Below are 15,100 nucleotides of genomic sequence, written 5' to 3' on the forward strand. Positions count from 1 at the left end.
GTGCGCGCCGCACCCTCTTTCGCGAGTGTACTCCCCTCTCTCTTTCTCTCTCGTTCTCTCTCGACGCCTCATTGTTGCCCGCTCCACCGTCCTTCGCGTGGCATTGTTGTTCATCGTCACTCATCGTCACTGGCCGGTCCTCTTCGGTGTAGTTGCCGCTGTAACCCCCCACCCCGGACGACTTATTGTTGGGTTGGGAGGCGCGGACACTACATAATATACTACACGTTCCAACTGTGTATAACGTACACATGTTACATATACAGTAGAAACGGGAAAAATGATACGTTCAATTTGTATTATTAATTTATTATCAAACGGGTACATTTACGTATCTTGATAAAGTAACCTTGTTGCATTTCTTTTTGTATTTCGCGTCGACCGTGTGTGCGTGGTTGCGCGTATGCGTACATGTTTGCGTGCGAATATTGCGTGCATTCTGAGCGACAGGATAGAGGTGGAAAACAGTTTGAAAAAAAAAAAAAAGAACGATCGGATAACAGTGTATGTTTTTCAAGAGATGAAAGCCCTCGATATAGGATCGCTCGACGAAGTGTTGCAATTGATATCGCCGCTAAAAACGACGAGATGAAAATTGTTTCGATAGTGCCTCTCTGTTGGAATAAAAGGTTGCCGAACATTCCATTCGGCTATTACCAATAAAAAAAAAAGCTGTCGAGAAACGAAGAAATGTACTTTCTATAAGTGGTTGATTCGATGATTTATCTTGGCCTCGATAAACTATAATATACAGGGTGCGCCACAAATTAGTCCCCGCGATTTTTCAGCCCCTTCGGATGGTCTGACAGAAAAATGTTTCTTACCAAAGTTAATCAGTATTTAATCGACAAGAAATTGCAATTGCTTAAAGTAAGAAAAAAATAGATTTTCAACAAAAAATCAAGGTCGCCCTCATCCTTAAATGCAACTGGGTATTTTTAACTTCATAATATTGTAGGCGACGTCGAAACGAATTCAACGACCTGCTATACGTTGACTTTCAGATAACCTTGAAAGAAAATATCGCCATGAATCAATTGCCAGAATATTTGAAATAATTCGACGGCACGTAATAGCAACGCCTCGTATTTAGAGGTAAACAAAGGAACGTAAACATTGTGAATGCTCATTTCTTCAACTGTTGTCTGTTTGTTTTGCAAGATCTGTTAGTTCAGTGTTGTGAGTACATACTCGCGAGATACGTTATAACAATGGTGATATTTTCTTTCAAGGTTATCTGAAAGTCATCCTATAGCAGGTCGTTGAATTCGTTTCGACGTCGCCTACAATATTATGAAGTTAAAAATACCCAGTCGCATTTAAAGATATGAGAGCGACCTTGATTTTTTGTTGAAAATCTATTTTTTTCTTACTTTAAGCAATTGCCATTTCTTGTAGGTTAAATACTGATTAACTTTGGTAAGAAACATTTTTCTGTCAGACCATCCGAAGGGGCTGAAAAATCGCGGGGACTAATTTGTGCCGCGCCTTGTATATCGTTTAGAAATTTTTTAATTATTTCGTTGAATATTTTGCGGACGCGTTGTTCTGTAATCGACTCCGCGAACAACATAAACGGTGTTGACTGAGAAAATGCCGACTATGATATTCGTGGCATTTACGATTACGGTCGTGGTTCGGTTGTGTATGCGGGGTCGTTAAAGTTTATATCACGCGCGCGCACGACTACGCTCGCATTATTATCAACAAATTGATCGTGTAACACGCGTGTTGGTTATTCGTGGAACGTCGACGACGGCGTCGGTACCCGTTGGGACAACAATGCGTGTGTAGTTGCATCGTTGGTAAAATTTCTCCGAAAACTTTCGGTTCGCAAGTTTCGGCTGGAATGGACCAGAGGAAGCCTCTGCATTATGCGCAATGCATTCGGCACAATGCGCCGTGGAAACGTACTCGCTGCAAGGAATTTCGTCGTTAAAGTTAGACTGAATTAATACTAGCAGTTATCACGAGGGGAAAGGGTCACGAGAGGAATTGCCTTTGTTACGTAATACGTATATCCATCTATATCTAGTAGCATATAGGTATATTATATATTTTTAATTGTACGGAGAATTCGAGAGTTTCGTGTTCCGCAATTGTCGTATCGCGCAGGAATCGGAATTTCTCGAGGTCTCTTAAAGTATGGTTTAAATCGCGAAAAGATCGAGCCACGAAGCGTCGAATAGGATAGAATTGGATAGAAGTGGGCTAGATGGAACGATATCTCGATAGAAAAACTCTTTTACAACCGCGAACGGGCGCCGAGCAAGTTTTCCTCGGGGATTCGCGGCTCGGTTTACCTCTCATCGAGCTGCATAAAAAATGGCGACGGTATACAGTTATAACGAAAGTTGGTGTCGCCTCGCGAGCTTCAGTTTCCGTGGAGAGAAGCCCGGTTCTTTTTCTTCTCATCTGTGGGGGGACTAGCGAGAAGGCGAACTTCTTCTTTCGTTCCGTGGCGGTGGCAATTTCCGCGCAAGCGACTCCCAGGGAAAAGTTTTTCCTAACGGTGGGTCTTGGTGGGTTCGGTTTAGTCTCCGTGTCTTCGAGCTTGTAGTAAGTCTGGCGGTCTGCCGATGCCGATGCTGATGGTAGTTCGAATGAAGGTTTTCGCGCCACTCGTTGCGGAGAGATACATATCATCTATACGTATGTCGCAAGGACACACAGAGGAGTCGAGTTGCGCGCGAAAAATATCGTTAAAGCAGCCACAGGCGCCTCGGGTTTACGAAGTGAACGTGACTTGTTCGCTGTTTCTCGGATTCGGAACGAATCCACACCTTTCTTCTGTGTCGGCTTACTTTACGCCGCTTACACTCGGAAAAGCTTCTCAGCGTTCGAAATAAGAATGGTTTTTTCCAAATCCCTTGTAGTTCGATTAGTACCGAAAGCTCGATAATATTGCCAATTGGTACCGAAACTGGCCGACAAACGGTAACGTTTTCGCGTACGTTATACCTTGCTGAAAATCAATTTCGTCGCTAATGAATCTTTTCATCTCCTTTCAAGTTGGAGGTATCGAGGTATGGCTGTACGCGAGTTCGAAAGATAAGAGCCGAAGCGCGAGAATGCCTCGTTAACCGGAAATTACAACGAGCCTTTTTCGGCTAGCCCCTCGGGCTCTGGGCTCTGGACTCTGGACTGCGGACTACGGGCTGCGGGCTACGGGCACCGGGTTCGCCACTAATTGTCGAAATAAAACCCAGGGCCGTGTCGACGGACGTATCGACGAGCGTTCGCTGATTTCCCAGGGTGATCCTTTGGCCCGTCATTAACCGGCGACTGTAACAGCGTGCCGGAAAACCTGGAAAGATACCCCGACGAGGCCAGGAATCCATGACCACGCAGACTGCTTTGGCTCGCGAATAAATTTTCTCGCTCGGTAAATAACAGGCGGCCGCCAGGGCAGGCCGTTTCAGGGGAGCGTGTGGAATTGAGGTGTTGCGGCGGAGGAGAACAGCAAGGTGTTTGGCAGCGAGGCTAGAGGATAGATGTCGAGCGAATAATTTAGCAAACGCGCGAGAATTTCTAGGTCGACGAGAATGACGGAGTATTTATTTTCGACGCTGGTTTTCGACTAATTCAGCTAAGTGGTTTAGAGTTTAGGTGGTTCGAATGCGTTAAGGTTGCGTTACAGAAGAGCATGCGAAGAAAATCGAGAAAAGCGTTATTTCAATCGATCCTATTTCAAATTCAGACTCTGGCGAACTTTCGATTTGGACGTTTTCGTAGATACATAACCCAGACCTGTTATTTTTTTTTATACTATTTACGATATCGCGATACGCTAGTTTCCCGATTCTTTACACGATCGCTCTACGAATACCCTGGTAATAACCGAAACGTATCTCGAGCTATGATTTTGTTATCGGGTTAAAAAGAGAAGGGATACTGAGGGAATACCTAAATCTTGTTTCGATTTAAAAACGAGGTTATAAATCTGTGGAAAAGTTGCGGTGCGAGCGCAATTTGCGTCGATATTTCGAAAGCGGCGCGAAAAATTTACATTTGCACGGGGATTCGATGCTCCATCGGGATCGTCGCGAATCGTTTGGTTGATCGATCAATATTTTTTCGAGTCCTATCGATGTTATTAAACGCGGAAATAACTTGGCCGACTCTATTGCAACGAGATAGTAAATATACGGGGTGTACATTGTTTAATAGAATTTTCTGTTAGGATCGTTACACGTTCGAAACTATTGGCATTTTTAGCGGCGAACAAAACGCAACACAGATAGGAAACAAAGTTCAAGGGTCCGAGAATCATAAACGAGTTCGCGAAAAGAGGCGCCGGAATGTTTTCATCTTTGACGAATTAATCCGAACGTTCGGATGGTTTTCCACTTTCGCGGCAAACTTTTAACGCGCATACTTAAATATCCTTTTATCGGAGATGTTCGTCGAGACGCGACGCGACGCTACCCTATCGCGGGATTATCCGTTTCTCGGCATTGTCCCGGAAATTAAAGGGCGTTCCTGGAAAAGCACAAACGCAGCCCAAGGCTAGACAATCACCGTCCCTCGTATCCAGATACCTGTTCCAGATTTCCACTTTCATCGCGGCAAACGAGGCCGTGGTTGGTCCTCGTCTTTTACTTTTGAATTACCCATTTACAGCATCGTATCACCGCCTATCGTCTCCGTTCTCCTTCGTCGCGTCGCGAAGCCTCGCCGAGATCGACTATTAGACGTGCGAGCGATCAAGCCAAGCTTCGAGAGGTTTAAAAATATCGCGCGCAGCTATTCCGCTTTTGTACGAAACAACGCTCGAGAAATCGAAAGAGCGATCGTGTCGCGTTCTGACCATAGGCGAACCTCGGAGGAATCATGAGAACGCGAGAACGCTTAATCTTTGGAGATGATCGAAAAAATTCTAAACGGAGGATTCCAGCATGGGACACGAAGCGATCTACAACACCGAAGCTCAACGTCGGCTTCGAAGGGATTAGTAACTCGCGAGTGCTTTCGTCGGGTACTGATGCGCAACGCGACAAGTTTAACTACTGCGAGTTCGAGGAGTCTCTCTCCCACTCGCACGTTTCCAGACGTGCGACGTCGGGACAAACGAAATTACATTTCTCGGTACTTGATATGTCAATGTAAACTCGCTTCAAGATCCTCTTTGAAATACAAGATGGAAAATTACGAGTGATTTAGTAACGCTTCCAGTAATTTAAAATTTCTCATTTTTCTATAACCTTGAAGTATAGAAAGAGTCGTTGCGATCGATGTTTCTGGCGATTCGATCGTTCGCGTAAATTGTAAAATTCCGCGAATCGCGTATTCCGTCTGGGAACGAAAACACGATTAACGTTCAATTGACAACGCACCGTCGATGTTCTTCGAGCCAACAAGATAAGCCGACTAATTTCTGTCGCAACACGATTCGCGTTGCTACGAGAACGAAACGATGGGTATCGCGGACGTGGCCCGATCGGAAGCGCGCAATTAACGATCAGGATTATCGCGAATTAATCGAGTACACAGCCGGCGCCACGCGGTGCGGCAGTTACAATAACGGGCTGTAAGTGGCCTAACGATGGGACGCCGACGCCCATCCGGCGCGGCGCGGCGCGGCGCGTATATTCGTCCACGAGCATAACCGATCGAGGATCGTTCAGAGGCCCGGCCCGGCCCGGCTCGGTACGGCACGGTCGCGGCCGTTATCGCTTCTGCGGTAATTCAGTTTGCTCGGCGTACTTCATTTCGCGGCTGTGCCCGTTTGCGCGACACGTGTGTACGTGTACGAGTATGCGTCGACGCAGCATCCGCGTTGCCCCGGCAATTTTCCTCTAATTACAACGGCCAAGATCAGAATTCGCCTCATTACGGTCGACCGTAGTCGCTCCAAATTCTCTGCTTATTACTCGGAGAAATTCGAGTCGGATACCCGACGAACGACAGAGATCGCGATCGAACCGTAGTTCACGGTACAAAACGACCTTTCCAAAATGATGTCTTTGAAATATTCCGTGGAAAAGATACGTACACGTACAGGCTGTGTTTTTCTACTCGTAGAAAATTTACCGCTTCTCTCTTACGAAGCCACCGTAAAATTCGGCGCTACGGACTACGGGTTAATGAAAAAACACCGCCGGACGATAAACTACCCCGAACGAATCGTAAACTTGGCCGCGTTCCTCTATCAATTAACTGCTTTTCTTACTTGTAACGACGCCGACGCCGAGCTCGGTATCAAGCGACGATTGTAAAACTCGACCAGCGACCTTTATGCCTTTCGGTCGGTGTGCTTGTCGTTCCGCGAAACGTATATGTTTGTGTATACGTACTTGAATTAACGAGCACTTTCTCCTATTTCGATTTTATCGAGAGTTTAAGTGTTTCATTTGGCTTCGCGATCCAATGGATCGCCAAGTGTTTCGATCAATTTTATAGTTATCGTAGCAGGTGCCGGATAAGGTAGGCAACACGGAACATCGTTATTGTAAAATCGTTTACTCAGCATGTTCGAGAGTCGATAAGCTCTGCACGCGTATCGGAACAAACGAAGCGGTTCTGTTTCGAATGCACGACACGGCAGTTCCAGCGGTGCATAGAATTAACTACCTTGTTTCCGTTTTCTTGCACGTATCGTCTTCGCCGTGCTATTCAACCACCAGGGGATCATGCACTTGCCGCTGCGGTATTGCGGTTTCGCAGTTCACTTTGGGTGCCGGGATGTTGGTGTCTCACTCTAGTTCCGACAAAACGAGAAAGAGAAAACCTACGCTCGAGAAAAATACTGAACGCGTCTCGTTGGATTTCACTCTCGCGATAGAAATTCTTATCGATTCCTTGAGCGGAGTAGTCGAGCTTCGAAATTCTAAATAGAGAACATTCTTTAGCCGTACGTTCCTACGGAACGAGTAGCCAACGAGTATATACATATACGCGGTATATGTATAGTGCAAGCGAACAGGTATACGAAAAATGAAATCGGATGTGACGCGAACCTGCAATATATCGATCTTTGGACGAATTTGAAAGGATATCTGGTCGACTTTATAAAAAATCGTTTGAAAATATAGCTAAGAAAATGGTCACAGAAGCGATAAGACAGGCAGGCAGAGAAAGATAAACGGCAGAACAGGTGATCCGAACCGAGAAGTCAGAGGTGTGAAAATACTCGAAGAAGAAACAGTTGAAATGATTCGATTGAGAAGAAAAAGTGAGCCGAAATAGAAAAGGAAATCCGCGATATTCTGGAAGCGGATTTAGTCGGTGCCGCCTGCAGCTCGATTTTATGCATAGGTATAGGTACGTACGATAGATATACTCTCGTATTTGATCGTTTTGAATAGAAATCTGCTGCTCGACTGATAAAACCGATCGGACCGGCTCCCATTCGCGGTGCCGCGCCGCGCCGATGCGATAGTTGCGTACTGTGCAGTTTACATGTTTTTGCGGTCGGTGATATCATATCTTTCACCGATCCGTGTTTCGTTCTACGTGGATTCGCGGATGCACACGTACTCTAACACGGTCCCGCAGAAAACATTGTAGAGAAGCCCGTGGTTCGCGACACAGTTTCCGTCGAGCGTGTTTATCGTTCGGTAAATCCTGATGCAAAGTGGCAGAAAGTGCATCGGAACGGTTCAACGGCACCGTCCACCTTGCACCGCGCACCGCCGCGTCGCTCGCCAATCTTTATTCCTTTCCAGTTAGGCGGGAGGACGCTCAACTTTTATTCAACGATATATCATATTCCGATAACAGGGATTTCCGCGCATCAACTTTCCAGAAATCTTTCGAACGAGCGCTTTTCAAAAGAGCAATTCTATCCTCGAGAAAGGAGCGACGTCCCCGAGCGTTCGAAGCAAACGATCACTGTAAAGCCCTTTTTCAACGTTCGCGAAATCCTCCTCGCGCTATGCCTTCCCTTCAACTTTTTCACCTTCGTCCTCTTATCCAACTAGAGGCGTCAGCGTCGGCGTCTAATTAAACGACCCGTTTACTTGGAACGTGTCCGCGTGTAATTACAAAGGACATGAAATTTATCGATAGCACGAAGCAAATATTACAGACGTAATATTGAATCTTCGGTATACTCGGAGATATAGGTACGTACGTGCTCGACGTTTGAGGACACCGCTGTGTTTGCTTGGGTCTTGCGTTTGGACAATACGCTGCTATTACTCCGATATAGTGTTGCTGGGCATACGATGAAATTACCGATGTGTACAATGGAATTATACGCGCGTGAAACGAGCGGATCGAGCTACATGCCCTCTTCGTATGTCCCAGTCGTGACCGTTTGTTCTCCATTAGCAGAAGGTCGAGAGTTATATTATACATACAATACGTTCTTAGATCGGTCGTTCGGACGAAACGTTATTTTCGTATCCTGTGTACAGGTTGGAGCTTCGAGGGCTCCATTCACGATCGGTAGAAACGGACGATCCGTGTTCCCGAGTAACTATTCGATAGCAAACTGTTAATTATCTGTCATCTGTAAACTGTCGACTAGTCCATCGCTGGATTAGTTCTTTCGGATAACTTCTCGTGAGATATCTTTACTAAAACTTAATCGAAGCACCACCCCTTACAGGGAAACTAACAAACGGTAATGTAACCATTATATATACTATACATATAAAAGTCAGAAATATATAGACATATAAGAATATCTAAAAGAAAGCTTACCATATCGGGCGAGAACGATGCAGGATAATATCTCGAATATCGGATCAAATTTATCGCTTGAATTGGTGATCAGGAGTCACCGTTGCCACCGTTTATGTTTCCTCTGCTCGATCTGTAAAAAGAAGTCCGTCTAGTCAAAGTTCATCCAATTCTATCCAATTACTTTGATTGCTTTCTTAAAGCAGTTTCCGAGAAAGGAATTCTCCATCTTACCGTCGTGAACCCGCTGGACATATTTGGTATATGTTTTAACGCGAATCGTCGTCAGGCCTGGAGGAGGCTCCAAGCAGACTCGCCAACGAAAAGTTTCCTCGACGTAATCAGTCGGAGCTTTTGAATTTCGCGTCGGCTAACGAGTGTTCGGCATTGCGCCACGTACGCTGCGCCGCGCCGTACCGCCTCCAGGCGGCGAAATTAACGCTGGAATAATTTAACGCGTTCGTGAACGCGCCTCGGCCGCGTCCACGGAAATTAGATTTTCCCAGGAAAGTAATTGCTGACCAGAGCTGACCGGCGCGCGGAGCTGCTTCGTTTGTTCGTGCATCGGATATCGGACCTTTTTTTCACGGTTATTCGAAGAATACCTTTCACGAAACGATAGCGGGTGATCCATATTTCCTCTCCCGTGACACAATAAATAGAGTTCGTAACGAGAAAAATAAATTTGATTCAGGGGTATAGCGAGGGTGGCGAGCGATAACGTTTTCTTTGAGGGCCGAGCGCCGAGCGTCGAGCACCGTGCAACGAATGACGGAAATTGATAGAACGATGCGAGGTCGAGGAAACTGGATCCCTTTTTGAAAATAAGCGACTGAAAAGCATTAGCCGTATAAGTTTCGCTCTACAGCGGCTTTTGTCGAACACGACGAATCGATAACACTTTATTCTTTTGACGTCTGATGTCGAAGGAGTTTCGATGAAACTGTCGATAGATTTGAAAGTAACGTCGATCCAGGAACGGGACAACGAATTTTAGACCAGTTTATACGACGACTAGTCGGCCGACAGGTCGCCGACACCGACGCGATGAAGCGTGTCACGTTGAACGCCTCCAGACCGCGACAAACCGTGACCCTGCCAACTTTCTTCGTCTATGATTTTTCAAGAAGAGAAGAGAGAGAGAGAAGAGGAAAGAATAAATATTCTCTCGAGTGCGGAAACCAGTTGGCGGGTATGCACTCTATTTGCCTCTGCGATTGCGAATACGTAACTCGCGTTATGCGTGCATCGTTCAAGTAACGCGACGAAACCGTTTCGGAAGCAGAGGAACGTTTGCGGGTCGTGGATACTTAGTTTTCGAACAAACTACTCCGTCAGCTCCGTAAATCTGTTCTCCGTGAGCTAGGTGACAAGAAACGGACGCAGGTCGCGGACGAAGAAAAGAAGGAAAGTATCCTTCTTCTCCAAGTGTCTTGGCGAGTTATTCGGAGGCACGTAATCTCCGACACCGTTCGGTTTCACGGGTGGAGCAGCTCGAGATCACGGGTGAATACGCGACCGGGTTGAAAGCATTAGTCAGCAGGACTTTCGACTCTTGTTGGCGTTAAGCGGCTCCACGGATCGGATCTGGCGCGGCCTCTGGCCGAGAATCGGGTCATCGATCTTGGCGTAAATACGCGAGGAGTTCGCCGAGGGTGTCCGCTCGGCCTTGCCGCGGCTCGCTTGGTTAACCCGCGAAGATGAAGTTAGCAGGCTTTACATAGTTCCAGGTTTGTTTCGCTTACTGGCCCGCTGCCAGAGGACCGCGTGCCTAGCCTGTTTGGAGCAGAACCATGCCGCCGTTTACCCTTACGTTAACGTTACGTTTACGTTTACGTATACTCGATCCTTGCGCAGGCTGCATTTCTGAGACCAAAGGTATACGCGCACGGGAAAAACTGCTTTACGGGAAAAACTGCTTTACGGGATTATACGAGGACGCCGTTGAAATGCTTTACGCGTGTTCGCGTCAATGAAACGGACCGTAATCGCGATACGGACTACCTTTTACACTTTCGAACGTATGTGCATTTTTTTTTTTTCGTCTCTAGTCTCGCATACGCGAAGGGAGTAGCCTGCCGCTCGAGGTTAAACAGCGAGGCGATTTCCATAGGTGGAAACGTTACCCGTTATCGCGACAAAGGTTTAGTTAAGGTAAAAATATCGACGCGATAAAAAATGGTTACGAGTGTTTGAATGGAAAATGCGAAATGCGAGTACGTGGTATTTTCAAGCGTGACGTGTTTTCGGTACGTATGGTCTCTTAGCGCATCGCATCGGAACAACATTCAAAACCTGAAATGCTAAATGTACGCTCGAGCGAAAATATTTGCAAATGTCTACGTGCCCATTACGCGGCGAAGCGTTTTAGCTCTGCGTGCAGTTATAATCGGACGGAAACGTCCGCAGTTTTATTTCGTAGCCGTGGGAGTGGAATTAATGGTATTAACTCGAGGTGGATGATAACCGGAGAACGCGTACTCGCTATGTCAATTACAACTAAAGCAGCTCGACCGCATCTGAACCGTTTATATCCGCGATTCTGAAATACGTTCCATTACGCGGTCGCCTCGCCTGGTCGTCTGTTCTCCGAGTGAAAAGCTCGCGACAATTGGCCTTTCGCATACCTTATTCTTGCATTCCGGAACTAAACTTTGCGCTCGGACATATTTTCTGCTAGCTAACGTGAACGCGTTACTATATTTTACGCGCATCGAATAAATGTGTTGTATATTTATAGAAACGTATCGTTCTTTTGTGATAAATTATTCGTTTCTCCGAAAAAATCGTTTAGCAGGAGCAGAAAACCGACGGAGTAAACGGATGGTGTGTATGTACACTAAATATGAAAGACCGACTTGTCCGTTGGCGTTGCATCGATATCAGGCGTGCCGTAAAATTCCAATTTTTCCAGAGTTCGCCATCGGCTAACTTTCGAGTCGGTCGAGACGTTCTTGGTTCGGACCAACAAGCAAATATTTGTTATAGATTACCGGGTGGAGAACCCTGTAGGAGGTTCACCCTCCGATATTTCCATGCACCGCACCCAATCGATTGTCGGCGTTCGTCGTCGAGTTTCGATGTAAATCGACGCCAACGGGTACTTGGAATAACTTTTAATTGGTTCGCCTCGATCGGCCGATTTGTTGCTCATCGATTGAATTTTATTTTTGTTCGATCATCGTCGGAAACTGCGCTGTTGCTTCCGACGAGTATCATATTTCGATTCTAATCGAAAATACGCTACATATTTATGATACTGACGCCAACGTAGCATCTTTAGTATCCTATGGTACCCTTGATACTAATATTTACTTGCCTGGAACCGCAAGTTAACTACTAGCATGCAATTGCTACACCAGGATTATACTTCTGACCAGTACAGCAATAAATAAGGTTGCTGATTCCAAATCGGAACTCAGAATTTAGACATTCAAAATGACGGATCCAATGTAACGGGACAAAATGCGAAAAGTGACTAGATTTTGATAAAACTTAGGGGTCGACTTTTAATTAACGAAAACAGTATTTTATTATTTGATTATACCCCATTTCCTGTATATAAATTTATTTCATTAAATTTATTATTGAAATGTCATGTTTGTTTTGATTGTATCTGCGTCAAGATTATGCCGTAAATCGATAGACAATCGATCTACTCGGGGACAGATAATAAGGAATTTTCAGTAAAGATTTATTTTATGTTAATAAGAAGTTAGTTCCGTTCGAAGGACTGTGCGCGTGTGCGCGTGTTCGTACAGGATTGCCTTTTTCATGGAACTCGAGTCGTCGGATTATATTAAAATCCGTCGCGCAGACGGGCAAACGCGGAACAAGGGGAACGCGTTGGTACTCGAGGAAACTAATTTAGATTCGAGAAGTGAAAACACGCGGCGCATTTTCTCGAGAACTGGGAACAGTGCGGCACCCGTCAAACTGAACTTCCAAACGATTCCGTTATTTTAAAACCGCCTGTTTGTCGCAAAAAAGGATCGATCCATTCCTCTCCATGTTCTCTCCTCTCGAAGATAAGCAACTTTCCGAGAAATAACTCTGCGCTGTATTTCTACGAGGACGCGTAAGCTTTCCCCCCACATACCGGACATTTGAGCTTCAAATGGACCAAAAGAAGCGCAGGATGAGATAATATATTGCCAAAAATCCTTGTAGCTCGCACGCACATTGCAGCCGAATTCATCTCCACTGGCTGGGTCAAGTGCCATGGAACGGTGGAAATGAATTTTTCATTCGTCGCGGTGGCGGTGGCGGAGGAATGGAGATCGCACGGCTTGTCGACAAGCAACGGTAATATTTTTCGATTTTCCCCGTCCTTGGAATATCCGTGAAAACGCGAGCCTGCGCGATGCGTGCTAATTTACATCGACGACCTCCATCGGCTTCGATTTTCCGCGATTCACTCTTTCAACTTTCCGGTTTTCGACATTTACGGCGAGATCACGCGTTTTATTCGCACAATAGATTTTATACGCACGTGTATTATACATTACAATTACATAACGCATACGATCAGATTAATCGATGTCTTTGAAAAATATCGCTCTTCGATCGAACCTATTGGAGACATAGTATTTCCAATGTGTGAATCGAGGCTAACAAGTGGCAGTTTTGTGTCTGTTCGCGCATATACAGGTTGCGAGAATTCTCAAGGGAGATTGGAGCTTCGCGAGACACAGACGTTTCTCGAGAGTTCGGGAGTTTCGAGAATGAGGTGAGAAGTTTGCGAGAAGAGCTAGTGTACCAAGCGTTCTATCGAGAGAGCGTATAGAGAGGTACTGTTGTGGCTTTATAACATTTACTGTAGACGAAGCTAAACTTTTACATTAAAAGTTTTCCATGACTCCGAAACAAGTGATTCTCGCGTGTATATCTGTTGATATATTTTTCGATGGTTTCCGGATACTAGGGGAAACATTCTCAACGTTCCGTACGTTATACAGTTACTGTAGTAGCAGTTTAAGTAGAGTTTTATCAGAAACCGTACGCAAGCGTACAATTGCTTACGGTCCATTTTTCTGGTATTAATTAACTTGGAACAACAAGAGATAATTCCACGCATTCGAATACAACCCGTGGAGAGAGTAATTATCGCAGAATTAATTATCTTTCGTCCCGGAATTGTTTATTCAGAGATTCGCGGAACGACTTACCGGAAACAATTTGCTTGGAAAACAATTTCGTTTCGAAGCTAGATATTTTCAATTGTCGAAATTATTCGAATCAGCTAATTGTGTGTCCTTTTTTTACTTTAAATTAAAAATTAAAAACTACGGTTCGCGAGTACTTTAATTACTCCATGGATCGATGATCATTCTTGAGACAAAAAAAAAAAACACAGAGGAAAAAACCAGACGAAAATTGTTTTTCCTCTGAAAAAGTGTTTGTTCGAAGGCTAACAGGTGAGAGCCAGTCGAGGAATTAGAGGGCGCGGATAAAAGAGAGTGTTACGAGGACTTCTGTAACGCGTAGATACGGGAGCGGTGTACCGTTATTAAAGCTTTTAAGATAAGCAGACGGGGACGCGACTCGTAGCGTTACCAGCTGGCCCGAGTGCACCGCGTCGCGACGCGACGCTCTATCTGCCAGATAGAGACTTCGCAGGAGTTTTAAGTAGACGGCGCGGCGCGCGGCGTGGATCCCGCGACGAAGCGTTCGCGACGTCAGATAAAACCAGCAGGTGGAAATATATTCCAGCAGTTTTCCTCGGGTTTCCGGTTGTGCGCATTTATTTCCCGCGAACGTTAGAGAAAGTAAAAACGAGAATGGGGAAGGGAGTCGGGGGACAGGACTGGTCGGGTCAGGTCGAATCGGGTCGAGTCGGAAAACACAGTGGACTGATTGTGAGAGAACGTCTATGTACGCGCGGTCAGAGGCAGAGATTCGGGGAAAATTAGAGGTAGCTGCGGCGGAAGGGAATCTACAAGGGAGGTTCTAGGGAAATTAGAGGGAGGGGGATATCGGGGAAAGGTTCGGGAAGAATGAAAAACAGCCGTGAGCCAAGTAAATGGGAAAGGAGAATTGTAACGGTGTGAGACGACGAAAGCTCGAGATTCGGAAAAAAATAGGGAATCTAAAGGATAGAGAAATGCTCGAAGAAGAGAGTAAAAGTATGTAGTTGGCTAGTTGCATGTTTCATCGTCGCTAAGTAAACCCTGTATCTTATGGATTTCATTATTCCATCCGTAGAAAAAGAAACGATCGGTTTATAAACCTGTCTGTCTCCTTATTTCTACTTACTTTCGATATACTTTTAAAAAAGTCGTCAAGTTAGGGATACTATTATTACATTTCATATTTTTCGATTATTTTTTGGAATCACTTTAAACCCACGACTTTCTTACTCACCGTGCACGTTATCGCGAAATTCTCCTATATAAGTTCTAACCGTGCGTATCACCTGAATCGTTTCTCTCTCTCTCTCTCTCTCTCTCTCTCTCTCTCTCTCTCTCTCTCT

At 45.5% G+C, this 15,100-nt stretch overlaps 1 protein-coding gene across 4 annotated transcripts in view; it reads right to left on the reverse strand.

The window, feature by feature from the left end:
* LOC128878875 (uncharacterized) overlaps positions 1–15,100 on the reverse strand; it is a 168,622-nt gene that overhangs the window by 45,392 nt on the left and 108,130 nt on the right. For all 4 annotated transcript variants that reach the window (XM_054127518.1, XM_054127508.1, XM_054127499.1 and 1 more), the window contains one exon: positions 8,650–8,761. The gene's annotated coding sequence lies outside the window, so the exon portion shown is untranslated. The remainder of the gene's footprint in view (positions 1–8,649; positions 8,762–15,100) is intronic.

This window comes from Hylaeus volcanicus, chromosome 1 (genome assembly GCF_026283585.1).
Source record: "Hylaeus volcanicus isolate JK05 chromosome 1, UHH_iyHylVolc1.0_haploid, whole genome shotgun sequence".
Lineage (NCBI taxonomy): Eukaryota > Metazoa > Arthropoda > Insecta > Hymenoptera > Colletidae > Hylaeus > Hylaeus volcanicus.